Here is a 21,963-nt window from a genome sequence, read left to right on the forward strand (position 1 = left end):
CGCAGATAACCTTAGTGTTGGATCCTCCAATCTTCCTCATGCAACAGGTGAAGCAAATCACTCACCTCACTTCTCACACAATAAAAAGTGCTTAAAAGCAACTGAAATTTATTCATCAAAGTTATGTAAATTGTCTCACCAAAGGTGTTTAAATAGGCACCTAGCAACTAACTAAAAGATAAGATAACTAATTTAAATCAGATTTGATTTTATTGGATTAGATCAGATTTGATTTAAATTTTAAAATCCTAAAGATATGATAACTAATTTAAATCAGATTTGATATTATTAGATTAGATCAGATTTGATTTAAATTTAAAATCCCTAAAATACTACTAAGCATAGCAGATTTAAAATAAGTATTCTAACAAACTTTTGACCACATGACAAACTAAAACAAAAGTCTAGAATTTCGAAATTTAAAGATAAATTATGCCTCCCATTGAATTCGGAAAGCATTATTGGGCTTCTTGCTGTCCTGACTTAGCCCAATGGGCCTTGCCCATTCTTCCTTGGTTAGAACTTGATGTAACTTCATATGCACAAGCACTGCCAGGTTCCCAAAACTCTCCTTGAGCTTCTTTGCACGTGCTCTAGTGATGGGGCCCTCTGGAAGTGTGAAATTCCCATTCTGCCCTTTTGTCTTAGAATGTCTTTCCGAGCATGTATCATTCCCTCCTTCCTCAAAAAGATTCGTCCTCGAATCTGTCTCTATATCAAAAGGAGAGAGATCAGTAACATTGAAAGTAGCAGAGACATGATACTCACCTAGTAGGTCAATCTTGTAGGCGTTGTCATTGATCTTCTCAAGCACTTGGAATGGGCCATCCCCTCTACCATCAAGTTTAGTCTTCCTCTGAGTAGGAAATCTCTCTTTCCTCAAATGTACCCAAACCCAATCTCCTGGTTCGAAGACTATATGCTTTCGACTCTTGTTAATCCTTTCAGCCGTGGTTTTATTCTTCCTCTCAATTAGGTCACGAGCCCTTGCATGTATTGCTTTAACTTTCTCAGCCTTGCTAGCTCCATCTAAACTAATAAGATCACTCAAAGGTAAAGGCATTAAATCCAAGACAGTGAGAGGATTAAAACCATAGACAAGTTCAAAGGGTGAAAAACCAGTGGAAGAATGGATTGTCCTGTTATAAGCAAACTCAATAAAAGGTAGACAATCTTCCCAGGTTTTCAAATTCTTACCAACAATAGCATGCAATAAGGTTCCCAATGTCCTATTTACGACTTCAGTTTGACCATCAGTTTGAGGGTGACAAGTAGTTGAGTATAACAATTTTGTTCCCAACTTGCTCCACAAAACTTTCCAAAAGTGACTTAAGAATTTGACATCACGATCAGAAACAATAGTTTGGGGAACACCATGTAAGCGCACAACTTCTCGAAAGAATAGGTCAGCAATATGTGTGGCATCATCAGTTTTATGGCAAGCAATGAAATGAGCCATTTTACTAAATCTATCTACCACAACAAAAATGCTATCTCGACCTCTCCTAGTTCTAGGCAAACCAAGAACAAAATCCATAGAAATATCAACCCATGGATGCACAGGAACAGGTAAAGGAGTATACAAACTATGTGGTAAAGACTTAGATTTAGCTTGTTTACATGCAATGCATTTGGCACAAAATTTATCAACATCTTTACGCATGTGGGGCCAGTAAAAATGCTCAGATAAAACATTCAAAGTCTTATGCACACCAAAATGACCCATCAAACCCCCACTATGTGATTCTAGAACAAGTAACTCCCTAATAGAATAAGTAGGTACACAAATCTTATTACCCTAAAAAATAAAGCCATCATGCTTATAGAATTTGTTATATGCACCATGTTCACATGCAGTATAGATAGAGGCAAAAGCAGAATCAGTTGCATACAATTCCTTCATACACTCAAACCTAACAGTTTAGAAGTAAGGGTTGTGATTAAGGAATACCTTCTAGATAATGCATCAGCAACCACATTCTCTTTACCTTGCTTATAGGCGATTACATATGGAAAGGATTCAAGGAATTCTATCTATTTTGCATGTCTCTTGTTCAGCTTCTCTTGGCCCTTCAAGTGTTTGAGGGATTCATGGTCAGTATGTACCACAAATTCCTTAGGTAGCAAATAATGCTGCCACACTTCCAAAGCTTGCACCAAGGCATAAAGCTCTTTATCATAAGTGGAGTAGTTGAGACGGGCCCCATTCAACTTCTCACTGAAATAGGCGATTGCTTGCTTTTCCTGCATCAAAACAGCACCTATACCAATTCCAGAAGCATCACATTCGATTTCAAAAGTTTTAGAAAAATATGATAAAATAAGAATGGGGGCAGAACACAATAATTCTTTCAAGGTGTTAAAGGTAAGTTCTTGTTCCTGATCCCATTTAAAGTTGACATGTTTCTTGATGATTTCAGTTAAAGGTGCAGCAATAATAGAAAAATCTTTAACAAACCTCCGATAAAAACCCGCAAGACCATGAAAACTTCTAACATCAGAGACATTCTGAGGTGTGGGCCATTGTCTAATAGCCTTCACCTTCTCGTCATCTACCTCAATTCCTGCAGAACTTATCACAAAACCTAGGAATACGACTTTACTAAGACAAAACGAGCACTTTTGGAGATTAGCATACAATTTTTCCTTTCTAAGTACCTCTAAAATAGATTGAACATGCAAAATATGATCATCAAGACATTTACTGTAGATAAGGATATCATCAAAATAAACAACCACAGATTTACCTAAAAACTCTCGCAACATATGATTCATTAGTCTCATGAATGTACTAGGTGCATTTGTCAAACCAAATGGCATAACTAACCACTCATACAAACCATATTTAGTTTTGAAAGCTGTTTTCCATTCATCACCAAGTTTCATTCATATTTGATGATAACCACTCCTTAAATCTATTTTAGTAAAAATAACAGAACCATGCAATTCATCAAGCATATCATCAAGTCTAAGAATAGGATGGCGATACTTTACCGTAATCTTATTTACAGCTCTGCAGTCAACACACATCCTCCATGAGCCAGCCTTCTTGGGCACCAATAGTACCAGAACAGCACAAGGACGCATGCTTTCTCTCACAAAACCCTTAGCCAAAAGGTCCTCGACTTGCCGTTGTAGTTCCTTCGTCTCCTCAGGATTGGTCTGGTAAGCTGGCCGGTTAGGAATACTTGATCCGGGGACAAAGTCAATCTGATGTTCTATGCCTCGTAGTGGAGGTAAACCTGAGGGCATCTCATCCGGAAATACATCGCCAAATTCCTGCAAGAGTGAAATAAAAGTACTAGGCAGGTTATGGTTAGTTTCAATGGTAGAAAGGAAAGACTCTCTAAATCGTACTAACACCAATGCTTTTTTTTCCTAAACTAGCATGTTTCAGATCCCTCTCTTTTGCATAAAAACATATTTGGTGAGCACTCTCACTCTCCAGAGATGCTTCTCTTTTAGAAATCTCTTTTTTACTCAGACCCTGAATCTTTTTCTCACACGTTTCATCTCTCAAAGCCCTCTCTTTACCCTCTTATTTTTCAATTTTCTCACATCCTAAAGACTCTTTAGTAGATTTGCACATGCTCAGTTGCTCCAGGTATACTTCTTTAGGTGTCAAAGGTGCAAGGGCAATCTTCTTCCCAAGATAAGTGATGGAGTATCAGTTTGTGAAACCATCATGGACCACCTTCCTATCATACTGCCATGGACGGCCTAGGAGTAGATGACAAGCCTGCATGGGAACCACGTCACAAAGTACCTCATCACTATATCTCCCAATAGAGAACTGTATGCGGGCTTGCTTCATAACCTTCAATTCACCAACATCACTTAGCAACTCCAGCTTGTAAGGGTTATGGTGTTTGGTGCATTTCAACCCCAATTTTGTGATCAAAGTAGAGCTAGCAACGTTTGTATGACTTCCAGCATCAATGATCATGAGTCCAACCTTACCTCCCAATAAAACTTTTGTATGAAAGATGTTCTCTCGCTGTTCTAGACGATCATCTTTGGCTTGTACATTTAAGATCTGCCTAGTAACAAGGGTATCGCCACTAACAGCATACTCAACTATATCTTCATTATCTGTAGCATCATCCGCATGTGGCATGTTTTCATACCCATCTGAGTTATCAGATTCTAAGAAAATATCATTTGCTTTAATTACCATGGTCCTTTTATTTGGACACTCGGAAGCATAATGGCCTAATCCGCGGCACTTAAAGCAGGTAATATCACGATGCCGTGTAGGAGGTTTAGAAGTGGAATTAGGCGTGTGCGTCTTCCTGTGCTGCTCTGTGGGCTTCTCCTTTAATTCGGTAGGTTTGGATCCAGTCTTCTCCCCGAAATTAGCACCTCTCGAATCCCACCTTGAAGTAGAATTACGCAGCCCTTTCGCCTTTTGCTGTCTTTCTACCTTGATAGCTAGGTTCACCAAGTCTTCTATAGTCACAAATGGGAGATGTTCTACAGTATTTGCAATGTCTTGGTTTAGCCCACTCAAGAAACGTGCCATAGTAGCCTCAGACTCCTCCTCAATGTTTGCTTGGATTAGCAGCATCTCTATCTCCTTATGATACTCATCTACAAACTTAGAACCTTGGTATAACCGTTGGAGCCATTGATGTAGCTCCCTGTAGTAGTAAGAAGGGACAAACCATTGTCGTAGGACCTTCTTCATCTTCTCCCAAGACAGAATTGGTAGTTTTCCATTCCACCTCCTCTGTTTGTCCAGCTCGGCCCACCAGACAAGGGCATAATCTGAGAATTCTACAGCCGCTAGTCTTACCATTTTTACATCAGAGTAGTTATGACACTGAAATAAGAGCTCTACCTTGCGTTCCCATTCCAGGTACGCCTCAGGGTCACTTCTGCCTTTAAATTCTGGGATGCGCATTTTGATAGCATTAAGGTTATTATCAACATCTGTCGGTTGTCTATGATGCCGGGATCTAGATGAAGTCTCCTCCTCAGACTCCGTAGAATCATTATGAATAGATTCTCGTGACCATACTTTTCGCCTAGGGGAAAAAAGTTAATTCGAGAATCCATGTCATCAAGACGTTGTTGAATCCCTGTAAGGATGCTGAAAAGTGCGTCGAGGCGAAAAGTTAGTTGTGGATCGGGGTTCCCTTCAGTGTTAGCCATCAATGAACCTGTAAAAAAGAAGACCTTACAGCACTCTTCTCACGTGTATCATTCGGAATAGGACACTCGTGTTTCACTCAATACGTGGCTTTTACCCTCTGATGAGCTCACCACTCTTGCCTTTTTCCACTCTTGGATTGCCTTAACAAGTTGCACTTCGGAAGATGAGGAATTGAGACACCAAACTAAGATAATCTGAATGATAGAAATGTTCAACTTGACAAGAAGACAATTAAAGTATGTGAAAAAGGAATCAAGGAGTGATACTAGGATGACAAAAACTAGCAAAATTGAATCCTAAGTGGAACCCAAGGAAAATTTGAAAAGATAAAACAAAGGGAAAATTTAAATTTTTTTTTTGCCTTTTTTTCGTTTTTTTTATGCTTTTTTTTTCATTTTTTTTTTGTTAACTAGAATAAACAGAAATTGCAGTAATAGAATTTAACGAGGAATTTTTTCTTTTTTTTTAATCTAAAGTAAATTTGCAGAAATTGAAGAGAAAAATAAAGAGATTAAACAAGACCCAAGGAACGTGTGGATAAATAAGAATCTACATACGACCTGTAATTGATACCAGATGATAAAGAATAAAGTTGGGGTTTAATGGTTTAATACATTCAAAGTAATAAAATCCTAATGGAATGGGACAAGAAAAGAATGACATCAAGAAGAGGAATTTATTGGCATAAAGAGACACAGCAGAAACATAAAAGATAGATAAAGAAAAAACAAAGGATAGATAAAGTTTTCCAACTAGACCTCTAAGATACCTGTTCTTAGCAACCTAGGTCACCGGAAAGGATTCCTGGTGCACGAAATTGTGATCATCAACAATGGCGCCAAAGGACTTGGAGCTCTTAAACGTGAATCACACTTTGTCACAATTCCGCACAACTAACCAGCAAGTGCACTGGGTCGTCCAAGTAATAAACCTTACGTGAGTAACGGTCGATCCCACGGAGACTGTCGGCTTGAAGCAAGCTATGGTCACCTTGTAAATCTCAGTCAGGCGAATTCAGATGGTAATGGAGAATTGATAATTAAAAGATAAATAAATCATAAAATAAAGATAGAGATACTTATGTAATTCTTCGGTTAGAATTTCAGATAAGCGTATGAAGATGCTTTGTTCCTCCTGAACATCTGCTTTCCTATTGCCTTCTTCCAATCATTCATACTCCTTTCCATGGCAAGCTTTATGTTGGGCATCACCGTTGTCAATGGCTACTTTCCGTCCTCTCAGTGAAAATGTTCTAAATGTGCTGTCACCGCACGGCTAATCATCTGTCGGTTCTCGATCATGTTGGAATAGGATCCATTGATCCTTTTGCGTCTGTCACACGCCCAACAATCGTGAGTTTGAAGCTCGTCACAGTCATCCCTTCCCAGATCCTACTCATAATACCACAGACAAGATTTAGACGTTCCGGATCTTAGGAATGACCGCCAATAATTCTAGCCTATACCACGAAGGTTCCAATCTTAGATTAGAAACCCAAGAGATATCATTCAAGCTTGTTTGCATGTAGAACGGAAGTGGTTGTCAATCATGCATTCATAGGTGAGAATGGTGATGAGTGTCACATAATCATCACATTCATCATGTTCTTGGGTGCGAATGAATATCTTGGAGAAGAAATAGACTTGAGTTGAATAGAAAAACAATAGTACTTTGTATTAATTCATGAAGAACAGCAAAGCTCCACACCTTAATCTATGGTGTGTAGAAACTCCACCGTTGAAAATACATAAGTGATAATGGTGTAAGCATGGCCGAATGGCCAGCCTCTAAGGTCTAGGGAGTAAACGTCCAAAGATGAAAATACAATAGCAAAAGGTCCTATTTATAGAAAACTAGTAGCCTAGGGTTAGAGAAATAGGTAATTAATGCAGAAATCTTCTTCCGGGCCCACTTGGTGTGTGCCTGGGCTGAGCATTGAAGCTTCCATATGTAGAGACTTTTCTTGGAGTTAAACACCAGCTTTTGTGCCAGTTTGGGCGTTTAACTCCAGCTTTTGTGCCAGTTTTGGAGTTAAACGCCAGAATTCTTGAGCTGACTTGGAACGCCTGTTTGGGCCATCAAATATTGGGCAAAGTATGAACTATTATATATTTCTGGAAAGCCCAGGATGTCTACTTTCCAACGCAATTGAGAGCGCGCCAATTGGGCTTTTGTAGCTCCAGAAAATTCACTTCGAGTGCAGGGAGGTCAGAATCCAACAGCATCTGCAGTCCTTTTTCAGCCTCTGAATCAGATTTTTGCTCAGGTCCCTCAATTTCAGCCAGAAAATACCTGAAATCATAGAAAAACACACAAACTCATAGTAAAGTCCAGAAGAGTGATTTTTATTTAAAAACTAATAAAAATATAATAAAAACTAATTAAAATATACTAAAAACATACTAAAAACAATGCCAAAAAGCGTATAAATTATCCGCTCATCACAACACCAAACTTAAATTGTTGCTTGTCCCCAAGCAACTGAAAATCAAATTAGATAAAAAGAAGAGAATATACAATGAATTCCAAAAACATCTATGAAGATCAGTATTAATTAGATGAGCGGGGCTTTTAGCTTTTTGCTTCTGAACAGTTTTGGCATCTCACTTTATTCCTTGAAGTTCAGAATGATTGGCATATATAGAAACTCAGAATCCAGATAGTGTTATTGATTCTCCTAGTTAAGTATGTTGATTCTTGAACACAGCTACTTTATGAGTCTTGGCCGTGACCCAAAGCACTTTGTTTTCCAGTATTACCACCGGATACATAAATGCCACAGACACATAACTGGGTGAACCTTTTCAGATTGTGACTCAGCTTTGCTAGAGTCCCCAATTAGAGGTGTCCAGGGTTCTTAAGCACACTCTTCTTTTTGCTTTGGACCTCGACTTTAACCGCTCAGTCTCAAGTTTTCACTTGACACCTTCACGCCATAAGCACATGGTTAGGGACAGCTTGGTTTAGCCACTTAGGCCAGGATTTTATTCCTGTGGGCCCTCCTATCCACTGATGCTCAAAGCCTTGGATCCTTTTTATCACCCTTGCCTTTTGGTTTAAAGGGGTATTGGCTTTTTCTGCTTGCTTTTCTTTTTCTTTCTTTTCTTTTTTTTTTCGCATATATCCTTTTTTTCTACAAGCTTTTCACTGCTTTTTCTTGCTTCAAGAATCAATTTTATGATTTTTCAGATTATCAAATAACATTTCTCTTTTTCCCATCATTCTTTCAAGAGCCAACAATTTTAACATTCATAAACAATCAAATAGAAAAATATGCACTGTTCAAGCATTCATTCAGAAAAACAATAGTATTGCCACCACATCAAAATAATTAAATTGTTTTAAAATTTGAAATTCATGCACTTCTTTTTCTTTTTCAATTAAAAACATTTTTTTCATTTAAGAAAGGTGATGGATTCATTTTCATAGCTTTATGGAATAGACACTTAGACACTAATAATCATGTAATAAAGATACAAACATAAATAACATAAGCATAAAAATTCGAAAAATAGGAAAATAAAGAACAAGGAAATTAAAGAACGGATCCACCTTAGTGATGGCGGCTTGTTCTTCCTCTTGAAGATATTATGGAGTGCTTGAGCTCCTCAATGTCTCTTCCTTGCCTTTGTTGCTCCTCTCTCATGGTTCTTTGGTCTTCTCTAATTTCATGGAGGAGGATGGACTGCTCTTGATGCTCCACCCTTAGTTGTCCCATGTTGGAACTTAATTCTCCTAGGGAGGTGTTGATTTGCTCCCAATATTTTTGTGGAGGAAAATGCATCCCTTGAGGCATCTCAGGGATTTCATGATGAGGAGTTTCCTCATGCTCTTGGTGAGGTTCTCTCACTTGCTCCATCCTTTTCTTAGTGATGGGCTTGTCCTCATCAATGAGGATGTCTTCCTCTATGTCAATTCCAGCTGAATTGCAGAGGTGATAGATGAGATGAGGGAAGGCTAACCTTGCCATAGTAGAGGACTTGTCCGCCACCATGTAGAGTTCTTGGGATATAACTTCATGAACTTCTACTTCCTCTCTAATCATGATGCTATGAATCATGATAGCCCGATCTATAGTAACTTCAGATCGGTTGCTAGTAGGAATGATTGAGCGTTGGATAAACTCCAACCATCCCCTAGCCATAGGCTTGAGGTCATGCCTTCTTAGTTGAACCGTCTTCCCTCTTGAATCTCTCTTCCATTGAGCGCCCTCTTCACAGATGTCCATGAGAACTTGGTCTAACCTTTGATCAAAGTTGACCCTTCTAGTGTATGGGTGTGCATCTCCTTGCATCATAGGCAAATTGAATGCCAACCTTACATTTTCCTGACTAAAGTCTAAGTATTTCCCTCAGACCATTGTAAGCCAATTCTTAGGGTCCGGGTTCACACTTTGATCGCGGTTCTTGGTGATCCATGCATTGGCATAGAACTCTTGAACCATTAAGATTCCGACTTATTGAATCGGGTTGGTGAGAACTTCCCAACCACTTATTCGGATCTCATGTCGGATCTCTGGATATTCGCCCTTTTTGAGCTTAAAAGGGACCTCGGGGATCACTTTCTTCTTGGCCACAACTTCATAGAAGTGGTCTTGATGCACCCTTAAGAGGAATCTCTCCATCTTCCATGACTCGAAGGTGGAAGCTTTTGCCTTCCCTTTCCTCTTTCTAGAGGTTTCTTCGGCCTTTGGTGCCATTAATGGTTACAAAAAAGATTTAGCTTTTACCACACCAAACTTAGAAGGTTGCTCGTCCTCGAGCAAAAGAAGAAAGAAGAGAGTAGAAGAAGAAGAAATAAAGGAGATGGAGGGGCTTTGTGTTTTGGCCAAGGGGGATAGGTAGTGTTTAGGTTGGGTGAAAATGAAGGAGTGAAGATGAGTTTATATAGGAGTGGAGAGGGGGGGGTATGGTTCGGCCATTATGGGTGGGTCTGGGTGGGAAAGTGGTTTGAATTTGAATGGTGAGGTAGGTGGGGTTTTATGAAGGATGGATGTGAGTAGTGAAGAGAATGGTCGGATTTGATAGGTGAGGGGTTTTTGGGGAAGAGGTATTGAGGTTATTGGTGAATGGGTGAAGAAGAGAGAGAGAGGTGGGGTAGGTGGGGATCCTGTGGGGTCCACAGATCCTGAGGTGTCAAGGATTTCTCATCCCTGCACCATGTGGCGTGTAAAACACCAAGCTGCTGCCCATTTCTGGCGTTTAACACTAGCTTCTTGCCCATTCCTGGCGTTAAATGCCAGTCTGGTGCCCATTTCTGGCGTTAAACTCCCAGAATGGTGCCAGACTGGGCGTTTAACGCCCATTCTGCTACCCTTACTGGCGTTTAAACGCCAGTAAGTTTCTCCTCCAGGGTGTTCTATTTTTTCATTCTATTTTTCCTTCTGTTTTTTCTTTTTCAATTATTTTTGTGACTTCACATGATCATCAACCTATAGAAAACATAAAATAACAAAAGAAAATAGAAATTTAACATAGATAATTAAAGATTGGGTTGCCTCCCAACAAGCGCTTCTTTAATGTCAATAGCTTGACAGTGGGCTCTCATGGAGTCTCACAGATGTTCAGAGCAATGTTGGAACCTCCCAACACCAAACTTAGAGTTTGAATGTGGGGGTTCAACACCAAACTTAAAGTTTGGTTGTGGCCTCCCAACACCAAACTTAGAGTTTGACTGTGGGGGCTCTGTTTGACTCTGTATTGAGAGAAGCTCTTCATGCTTCCTCAGCATGGTGATAGAGGGATATCCTTGAGCTTTAAACACAAGGGAGTCTCTATTCACTTGAATGATCAATTCTCCTCTGTCAACGTCAATCACAGCTTTTGCTGTGGCTAGGAAGGGTCTGCCAAGGATGATGGATTCATCCATACACTTCCCAGTCTCTAGGATTATGAAATCAGCAGGGATGTAATGGTCTTCAACCTTTACCAAGACATCCTCTACACGTCCATAAGCCTGTTTCTTTGAATTGTCTGCCATCTCTAGTGAGATTCTTGCAGCTTGTACCTCAATGATCCCTAGCTTCTCCATTACAGAGAGAGACATAAGGTTTATGCTTGACCCTAGGTCACACAGAGCCTTCTCAAAGGTCATGGTGCCTATGGTACAAGGTATTGAGAATTTTCCAGGGTCTTGTCTCTTCAGAGGTAATTTCTGCCTAGTCAAGTCATCCAGTTCTTTGGTGAGAAATGGAGGTTCATCCTCCCAAGTCTCATTACCAGACAACTTGGCATTTAGCTTTATGATTGCTCCAAGGTACTTAACAACTTGCTCTTCAGTAACATCTTCATCCTCTTCAGAGGAAGAATACTCATCAGAGCTCATGAATGGCAAAAGTAAATTTAATGGAATCTCTATGGTCTCAGTCTGAGCCTCAGATTCCCATGGTTCCTCATTAGGGAACTCCATGGAGGTCAGTGGACGTCCATTGAGGTCTTCCTCAGTGGAGATCACTACCTCTTCCTCCTCTCCAGGTTTGGCCATGTGAGACGTGTTTATGGCCTTGCACTCTCTCTTGGGATTCTCTTCTGTATTGCTTGGGGGAGTATTAGGAGGGAGTTCAGTAATTTTCTTACTCAGCTGACCCACTTGTGCCTCCAAATTTCTAATGGAGGATCTTGTTTCAGTCATGAAACTTTGAGTGGTTTTGATTAGATCAGAGACAATGGTTGCTAAGTCAGAGTGGTTTTGCTTAGAATTCTCTGTCTGTTGCTGAGAAGATGATGGAAAAGGTTTGCTATTGCTAAACCTGTTTCTTCCACCATTATTGTTGTTGAAACCTTGTTGAGGTCTCTGTTGATCCTTCCATGAGAGATTTGGATGATTTCTCCATGAAGGATTATAGGTGTTTTCATAGGGTTCTCCCATGTAATTCACCTCTTCCATTGCTGGGTTCTCAGGATCATAAGCTTTTTCTTCAGAGGAAGCTTCCTTAGTACTGCCTGTTGCTGCTTGCATTTCAGACAGACTCTGAGAAATCATATTGACTTGTTGAGTCAATATTTTATTCTGAGCCAATATGGAATTCATAGTATCAATCTCAAGAACTCCCTTCTTCTGAGTTGTCCCATTATGCACAGGATTCCTTTCAGAAGTGTACATGAATTGGTTATTTGCAACCATTTCAATGAGTTTCTGAGCTTCTGCAGGCGTCTTCTTCAGATGAAGAGATCCTCCAGCAGAGCTATCCAATGACATCTTGGATAGTTCAGACAGACCATCATAGAAAATACCTATGATGCTCCATTTAGAAAGCATGTCAGAAGGACATCTTCTGATCAATTGCTTGTATCTTTCCCAAGCTTCATAGAGGGATTCACCTTCTTTCTGTCTGAAGGTTTGGACTTCCACTCTAAGCTTGCTCAATTTTTGAGGTGGAAAAAACTTTGCCAAGAAGGCATTGGCTAGCTTTTCCCAAGAGTTCAGGCTTTCTTTAGGTTGTGAATCCAACCATGTCCTAGCTCTGTCTCTTACAGTAAAAAGGAAAAAGCATAAGTCTGTAGACTTCAGGGTCAACCCTATTGGTCTTGACAGTGTCACAGATTTGCAAGAATTCAGCTAAGAACTGATGAGGATCTTCCAATGGAAGTCCATGAAACTTGCAATTCTGTTGCATTAGAGAAACTAATTGAGGCTTAAGCTCAAAGTTGTTTGCTCCAATGGCAGGGATTGAGATGCTTCTCCCATAGAAGTCGGGAGTAGGTGCAGTAAAGTCACCAAGCACCATCCTTGCATTGTTGGCATTATTGTTTTCGGCTGCCATGGTTTCTTCTTCCTTGAAAAGCTCTGTTAGGCCCTCTAGAGAGAATTGTGCTTTACCTTCTCTTAGCTTTCTCTTCAAGGTCTTTTCAGGTTCAGGATCAGCTTGAACAAGTATGCCTTTATCTTTGTTCCTGCTCATATGAAAGAGAAGAGAACAAGAAAGTAGGGAATCCTATGTCACAGTATAGAGATTCCTTGAGGTGTCAGAGGAAAAGAAGAATAGAAGGGGGAGGTAGAGAATTCGAACTTATCAAGAGGGATAGAGTTTGAATTGCACCTTGAGGAGGAGTGTTAGTCCCTTAAATAGAAGGATGTGAGAAGAGGGGAAGAATTTTCGAAAATAAATTAAAAAGATTTTGAAATAATTAAAAGAAACTTGAAATTTTGATTGACATTTTTGAAAATTAAGATTAGGAAAGAAATTAAGTGATTTTTGAAAAGATTTTGAAATTAGAAATTAAAAAGATATGATTGAAAATTAATTTTGAAAAAGATGTGATTGAAAAGATATGATTGAGAAGATATGATTGGAAATCAAATTAAAAAGAGAAAGTTTTAAAATTAAAGTTGATTACTTGACTAACAAGAAATTAAAAGATATGATTCTTAAAATTTAAAATTTGATCATTTCTTAATAGGCAAGTAACAACTTGAAAATTTTGAAGTAAATCATTAATTTTAGCAAGGATTTTCGAAAATAGTAATAAATAAAAAAATGGAAAGAAATTGATTTTGAAGAGATATGATTGAAAAGATATGATTTGAAAAAGATTTGATTTTGAAAAATTATGAAGATTTGAAAAAAATTTGAATTAAAAACAAAATCTTCCCTCTAGTGTCATCCTGGCGTTAAACGCCCAGAATGGCATCCATTCCTTCTTCACTGGGCGTTTTGAACGCCCAGCTTTTTCTGTTTGATTCCTCTGCTGAATGTTTTGAATCTTCAATTCTCTGTATTATTGACTTGAAAAGACATAGTTTTGAAAATATTTTTGAATTTTTAATGATGAGAAACAATCAAAATACAACTAATCTTAGGAAACTCAAATCAAACAATGCATGCAGGACACCAAACATAAACATTTGATACTAGACTCAAACAAGAAACATAAAATATTTTTAATTTTTTATGGTTTTATAAATTTTTTTTGTGATTTTCGAAACTTATATGGAAAGGAAAATAAAGAGATTCAAAACTTTTAATAAGAATTCCAAGAATCATGCAATGTTAGTCTAAAGCTTCAGTCTAAAAAGATTAGACATGTTTGGCCAAGCTTCAACAGGACATTACATTCAGCAGCTAAATTGATGAGAATCAATCAGCTTTTGTGATGATAAGAACATCACCTTGAAACTCTAGAATTCATTCTTAAAAATTCTGAAAAGTACCTAATCTAAGCAACAAGATGAACCGTCAGTTGTCCAAACTCGAACAATCCCCGGCAACGGCACCAAAAACTTGGTGCACGAAATTGTGATCATCAACAATGGCGCCAAAGGACTTGGAGCTCTTAAACGTGAATCACACTTTGTCACAATTCCGCACAACTAACCAGCAAGTGCACTGGGTCGTCCAAGTAATAAACCTTACATGAGTAAGGGTCGATCCCACGGAGACTGTCGGCTTGAAGCAAGCTATGGTCACCTTGTAAATCTCAGTCAGGCGAATTCAGATGGTGATGGAGAATTGATAATTAAAAAATAAATAAATCATAAAATAAAGATAGAGATACTTATGTAATTCTTCGGTTGGAATTTCAGATAAGCGTATGAAGATGCTTTGTTCCTCCTGAACCTCTGCTTTCCTATTGTCTTCTTCCAATCATTCATACTCCTTTCCATGGCAAGCTTTATGTTGGGCATCACCGTTGTCAATGGCTACTTCCCGTCCTCTCAGTGAAAACATTCCAAATGCGATGTCACCGCACGGCTAATCATCTGTCGGTTCTCGATCATGTTGGAATAGGATCCATTGATCCTTTTGCATCTGTCACACGCCCAACAATCGCGAGTTTGAAGCTCGTCACAGTCATCCCTTCCCAGATCCTACTCAGAATACCACAGACAAGGTTTAGACGTTCCGGATCTCAGGAATGACCGCCAATAATTCTAGCCTATACCACGAAGGTTCCAATCTTAGATTAGAAACCCAAGAGATATACATTCAAGCTTGTTTGCATGTAAAACGGAAGTAGTTATCAATCACGCGTTCATAGGTGAGAATGGTGATGAGTGTCACGTAATCATCACATTCATCATGTTCTTGGGTGTGAATGAATATCTTGGAGAAGAAATAGACTTGAGTTGAATAGAAAAACAATAGTACTTTGTATTAATTCATGAAGAACAGCAGAGCTCCACACCTTAATCTATGGTGTGTAGAAACTCCACCGTTGAAAATACATAAGTGATAATGGTGTAAGCATGGCCGAATGGCCAGCCTCCAAGGTCTAGGGACTAAACGTCCAAAGATGAAAATACAATAGCAAAAGGTCCTATTTATAGAAAACTCTTGGAATGCCTGTTTGGGCCATCAAATCTTGGGCAAAGTATGGACTATTATATATTGCTGGAAAGCCCAGGATGTCTACTTTCCAACGCAATTGAGAGTCTGCCAAATGGGCTTCTGTAGCTCCAGAAAATCCACTTCGAGTGCAGGGAGGTCAGAATCCAACAGCATCTGCAGTCCTTTTTCAGCCTCTGAATCAGATTTTTGCTTAGGTCCCTCAATTTCAGCCAGAAAATATCTGAAATCATAGAAAAACACACAAACTCAAAGTAAAGTTCAGAAGAGTGATTTTTATTTAAAAACTAATAAAAATATAATAAAAACTAATTAAAATATACTAAAAACATACTAAAAACAATGCCAAAAAGCATATAAATTATCCGCTCATCAATTCCCTACTAGACCTTCAAAGAACCTGTCCTTGACAACTTAGATCAGAGGGACAAAAACTGAAAGAAACCACCACGCATATCACCTTAGTGTTGGATCCTCCAATCTTCCTCATGCAACAAGTGAAGCAAATCACTCACCTCACTTCTCACACAATAAAAAGTGCTTAAAAGCAACTGAAATTTATTCATCAAAGTTATGCAAATTGTCTCACCAAAGGTGTTTAAATAGGCACCTAGCAACTAACTAAAAGATAAGATAACTAATTTAAATCAGATTTAATCTTATTGGATTAGATCAGATATTATTTAAATTTTAAAATCCTAAAGATATGATAACTAATTTAAATCAAATTTGATCTTATTAGATTAGATCATATTTGATTTAAATTTAAAATCCATAAAATACTACTAAGCATAGCAGATTTAAAATAAATCTTCTAACAAACTTTTGACCACATAACAAACTAAAACAAAAGTCTAGAATTTCGAAATTTAAAGATAAATTATGCCTCCCATTGAATTCGGAAAGCATTATTGGGCTTCTTGCTTTCCTGACTTAGCCCAATGGGCCTTGCCCATTCTTCCTTGGTTAGTACTTGATGTAACTCCATATGCACAAGTGCTGCCAGGTTCCCAAAACTCTCCTTGAGCTTCTCTGCACGTGCTCTAGTGATGGGGTCCTCTGAAAGTGTAAAATTCCCATTCTGATCTTTTGTCTTAGAATGCCCCTGTTGTCTTTCCGAGCATGTATCAAGGAGCGAGTCCGTTCATAAGAAAAAAGTTATGAGTCCAACATTTTCAAAAGAACAACAATGACATAAACCATGTAGTATACTAAATCAAACTCAATTCAAAATGAATTAAGTAAAGTTTATCAAACGAAACTCAACCGGGATAAAAGCAAGAAATCCCCTTTCTTTCCAGAATTTTGAAAAATACCCCAAATACATAATCAATTGAAGATGTGCATTGGAACTATAGTAAAATTACTAGAAAGTTAATTTACTTTTAAAGTAAGTGCAATTCCGTAAACCAGTAAAAGTACAGGCGAGGTATTAGAAAGAAATAATTGTTAAACTGTATAAGTAATCTCAAAGTTTCATATATAGAAAAGTATATATCTAATCAACAGCAATTTATAAAATCTCAAAATTGGCTATGATCACTGTCAAGTAAGAGAAAAACTGATTCAACAATTTCTCAAAAAATGGACTCAGAACCCGGAGTTAAAAGGCACAGCATATTAAGACAAGTTTAAAGCTATATCAAAGAATACCTGAATCAAGAAGAACTCAAATAGAGGAAGATAGACGCAACAAGGATTCCAAACAAGCATATACAATTAAGATCAAACAAGAATGCATATGAATAGAGGAATAGAGTTGAAAAATTGATGAGCGGATAATTTATACGCTTTTTGGCATTGTTTTTAGTATGTTTTTAGTAGGATCTAGTTACTTTTAGGGATGTTTTTATTAGTTTTTATGTTAAATTCACATTTCTGGACTTTACTATGAGTTTGTGTGTTTTTCTGTGATTTCAGGTATTTTCTGACTGAAATTGAGGGACTTGAGCAAAAATCAGATTCAGAAGTTGAAGAAGGACTGCTGATGCTGTTGGATTCTGACCTCCCTGCACTCAAAGTAAATTTTCTGGAGCTACAGAACTCAAAATGGCGCGCTTTCAATTGCGTTGAAAAGTAGTGCAGTGACAGTGCATCAGATTATTTTCACAGAGAGGATGAAAAGTAGCCATTGACAATGGTGATGTCTTTACATAAAGCCAGCCATAGAAAGGAGTAAGACCGATTGGATGAAGACAGCAGGAAAGCAGAAGTTCAGAGGGACAAAAGCATCTCTATACCTTTATCTGAAATTCTCACCAATGATATACATAAGTATTTCTATTTTTATTTTCTGTCTATTTATTATTTATTTTCGAAAACTCCATAATCAATTATTATCCGCCTGACTGAGATTTACAAGATGACCATAGCTTGCTTCATACCAACAATCTCCGTGGGATCGACCCTTACTCACGTAAGGTTTTATTACTTGGACGACCCAGTGCACTTGCTGGTTAGTTGTATCGAAGTTGTGAATGAAAAACAATTTATTAAGACGTGTGTACAGAGTTTTGGCGCCGTTTCCTGATATCACAATTTCGTGCACCAAGTTTTTGGCGCCGTTGCCGGGGATTGTTTGAATCTGGACAACTAACGGTTCATCATGTTGCTCAGATTAGGTAATTTTCTTCTTATTTTGTTTTCAAAAAAAAAATATATTCAAAAATTTTTCCTTTATTTTCGAAAAAAATTATAAATCTTTTCAAAAATATATTGTTCTTCAGAATTTTTAAGAATGAATTCTAGAGTTTCATGAAGCATGTTGAAGCCTGACTGGCTGTAAAGCCATGTCTAAATTCATTTAGACTGGGGCTTCCAACCATCAGCATAGAGGCAAGTTAATTTGATAATTAATGAGCAGTATATCTGAGTTACATTCTAAAGCTTGGCTGGCTATTAAGCCATGCCTAACCCTCAGATTGGAGGTTTAGACTAAGAGTACAAGATTCCTGGAATTCATATTAAAAATTTTAGAATCCTTATTTTTCTTTTTCACATTAATTTTCGAAAAATCCGAAAAAAAATCATAAAATCATAAAAATCAAAAAAAAATATTTTGTGTTTCTTGTTTGAGTCTTGAGTCAATTTTAAGTTTGGTGTCAATTGCATGTTTTAAAGTTTGCATAAAATTTTCGAAAAATTCATGCATTCATAGTATTCATCATGATCTTCAAGTTGTTCTTGGCCAATCTTCTTGTTTGATCTTCATATTTTCTTGTTTTTCATATGCATTCTTGCATTCATAGTGTCTATACATGAAAAATTTCTAAGTTTGGTGTCTTGCATGTTTTCTTTGCATCAAAAATTTTTCAAAAATATGTTCTTGATGTTCATCATGATCTTCAAAGTGTTCTTAGTATTCATCTTGACATTCATAGTGTTCTTGCATGCATCACATGTTTAGATCCAAAATTTTCATGCATTGCATCATTTTTCATGTTTTTCTCTCTCATCATAAAAAATTCAAAAATTCAAAAAAAAATATCTTTCCCTTTTTCACTCATAAATTTCGAAAATTTGAGTTGACTTTTTCAAAACTTTTTAAAACTTAGTTGTTTCTTATGAGTCAAATCAAATTTTCAATTTAAAAATCTTATCTTTTTCAAAATCTTTTTCAAAAATCATATCTTTTTCACTTTTCTTATTTATTTTCGAAAATTTTTAAAATATTTTTCAAAAATCTTTTTCTTATCTTTACCTCCTAATTTTCGAAAATAACATCATCAATTAATGTTTTGATTCAAAAATTTCAAGTTTGTTACTTGCTTGCCAAGAAAGATTCAAACTTTAAGTTCTAGAATCATATCTTGTGATTTCTTGTAAATCAAGTCATTAATTGTGATTCTAAAAATCAAATCTTTTTCAAAAACTAATTTCAATCATATCTTTTCAAAAATATCTTCTTATCTTATCTTTTTCAAAAATTTGATTTTAAAATATCTTTTCCAACTTATTATCTTCTTATCTTTTCAAAAATTGATTTTCAAAATTTGTTTCAACTAACTAACTAACTTTTTGTTTGTTTCTTATCTTTTTCAAAACTACCTAACTAACTCTCTCTCTCTAATTTTCGAAAATATCTTCCCTCTTTTTCAAAAATTCTTTTTAATTAACTAATTGTTTCAAATTTTAATTTTAATTTTAATTTTAATTTTCGAAAATCACTAACCATTTTTCAAAAATAATTTTCGAAATTCCTCTTTCTCTCTCATCTCCTTCTATTTATTTATTCATCTACTAACACTTCTCTCCCATCCAAAAATTCGAACACTACCTCCCTCTCTGTGTTCGAGTTTTTTTTCTTTCCTTCTTTACATTACATTCTTTTCTTCTTCTACTCACACAGGGGAACCTCTATACCTGGGTAAAAAGGATCCCTATTATTATTATTTTTCTGTTCTCTCTTTTTCATATGAGCAGGAGCAAGGACAAGAATATTCTTGTTGAAGCAGATCCAGAACCTGAAAGGACTCTGAAGAGGAAACTAAGAGAAGCTAAAGTACAACAATCCAGCAAGCACCTTTCAGAAATTTTCGAACAAGAAGAGGAGATGGCAGCCGAAAATAATAATAATGCAAGGAGGATGCCTGGTGACTTTACTGCACCTAATTCTAATTTACATGGAAGAAGCATCTCCATCCCCACCATTAGAGCAAATAATTTTGAGCTGAAACCTCAATTAGTTTCTCTGATGCAGCAGAATTGTAAATTCCATGGACTTCCATCTGAAGATCCTTTTCAGTTTTTAACTGAATTCTTGCGGATCTGTGATACTGTTAAGACTAATGGAGTAGATCCTGAAGTCTACAGGCTCATGCTTTTCCTGTTTACTGTAAGAGACAGAGCTAGAATATGGTTGGACTCTCAGCCCAAAGATAGCCTGAACTCTTGGGATAAGCTGGTCACGGCTTTCTTAGCCAAGTTCTTTCCTCCTCAAAAGCTGAGCAAGCTTAGAGTGGATGTTCAAACCTTCAGACAGAAAGAAGGTGAATCCCTCTATGAAGCTTGGGAGAGATACAAGCAACTGACCAAAAAGTGTCCTTCTGACATGCTTTCAGAATGGACCATCCTGGATATATTCTATGATGGTCTGTCTGAATTAGCTAAGATGTCATTGGATACTTCTGCAGGTGGATCCATTCACCTAAAGAAAACGCCTGCAGAAGCTCAAGAACTCATTGACATGGTTGCTAATAACCAGTTCATATACACTTCTGAGAGGAATCCTGTGAGTAATGGGACGCCTCAGAAGAAGGGAGTTCTTGAAATTGATACTCTGAATGCCATATTGGCTCAGAACAAAATATTGACTCAGCAAGTCAATATGATTTCTCAGAGTCTGAATGGAATGCAAGCTGCATCCAACAGTACTCAAGAGGCATCTGTTGAAGAAGAAGCTTATGATCTTGAGAACCCTGCAATAGCAGAGGTAAATTATATGGGTAAACCTTATGGAAACACCTATAACCCCTCATGGAGAAATCACCCAAATCTCTCATGGAAGGATCAACAAAAGCCTCAACAAGGCTTTAATAATGGTGGAAGAAACAGGTTTAGCAATAGCAAGCCTTTTCCATCATCCACTCAGCAACAGACAGAGAACTCTGAACAAAATACCTCTAATTTAGCAAATTTAGTCTCTGATCTATCTAAGGCCACTGTGAGTTTCATGAATGAAACAAGGTCCTCCATTAGAAATTTGGAAGCACAAGTGGGCCAACTGAGTAAAAGAATCACTGAAACCCCCCTAGTACTCTCCCAAGCAATACAGAAGAAAATCCAAAAGGAGAGTGCAAGGCCATTGATATAACCATCATGGCCGAATCCAAAGAGGAAGGGGAGGACGTGAATCCCAAGGAGGAAGACCTCCTGGGACGTCCAGTGATCAATAAGGAGTTTCCCTTTGAGGAACCAAAGGAATCTGAGGCTCATCTAGAGACCATAGAGATTCCATTGAACCTCCTTATGCCATTCATGAGCTCTGATGAGTATTCTTCTTCTGAAGAGAATGAGGATGTTACTGAAGAGCAAGTTGCCAAGTTCCTTAGTGCAATCATGAAGTTTAATGCCAATTTATTTGGTAATGAGACTTGGGGAGATGAACCTCCCCTGTTTACCAATGAATTAAATGCATTGGATCAACTGAGATTGCCTCAGAAGAAACAGGATCCTGGAAAGTTCCTAATACCTTGTACCATAGGCACCATGACCTTTGAGAAGGCTCTATGTGACCTTGGGTCAGGGATAAACCTCATGCCACTCTCTATAATGGAGAAGCTGGGAATCTTTGAGGTACAAGCTGCTATAATCTCACTATAGATAGCAGATAACTCAAGAAAAGAGGCTTATAGACAAGTAGAGGACATGTTAGTAAAGGTTGAAGGCCTTTACATCCCTGCTGATTTCATAATCCTAGATACTGGGAAGGATGAGGATGAATCCATCATCCTTGGAAGACCCTTCCTAGCCACAGTAAGAGCTGTGATTGATGTTGACAGAGGTGAACTAGTCCTTCAAGTGA

At 37.6% G+C, this 21,963-nt stretch overlaps 2 non-coding genes and 1 pseudogene across 2 annotated transcripts; 1 reads left to right on the forward strand and 2 right to left on the reverse strand.

Annotated features, from left to right (window-relative positions):
- Positions 1-430: 430 nt before the first annotated feature.
- LOC107633241 (uncharacterized) overlaps positions 431-21,963 on the reverse strand; it is a 29,783-nt pseudogene continuing 8,250 nt past the window's right edge.
- Positions 12,407-12,514, forward strand: LOC148570777 (small nucleolar RNA R71). The gene has a single exon (XR_015908024.1). It is a non-coding gene; the product is annotated as a small nucleolar RNA R71 (small nucleolar RNA).
- LOC148570778 (small nucleolar RNA R71) lies at positions 20,389-20,496 on the reverse strand. The gene has a single exon (XR_015908060.1). It is a non-coding gene; the product is annotated as a small nucleolar RNA R71 (small nucleolar RNA).

Source organism: Arachis ipaensis, chromosome B3 (genome assembly GCF_059453495.1).
Source record: "Arachis ipaensis isolate K30076 ecotype BB chromosome B3, ASM5945349v1, whole genome shotgun sequence".
In the NCBI taxonomy this organism is placed as follows: Eukaryota; Viridiplantae; Streptophyta; class Magnoliopsida; order Fabales; family Fabaceae; genus Arachis; species Arachis ipaensis.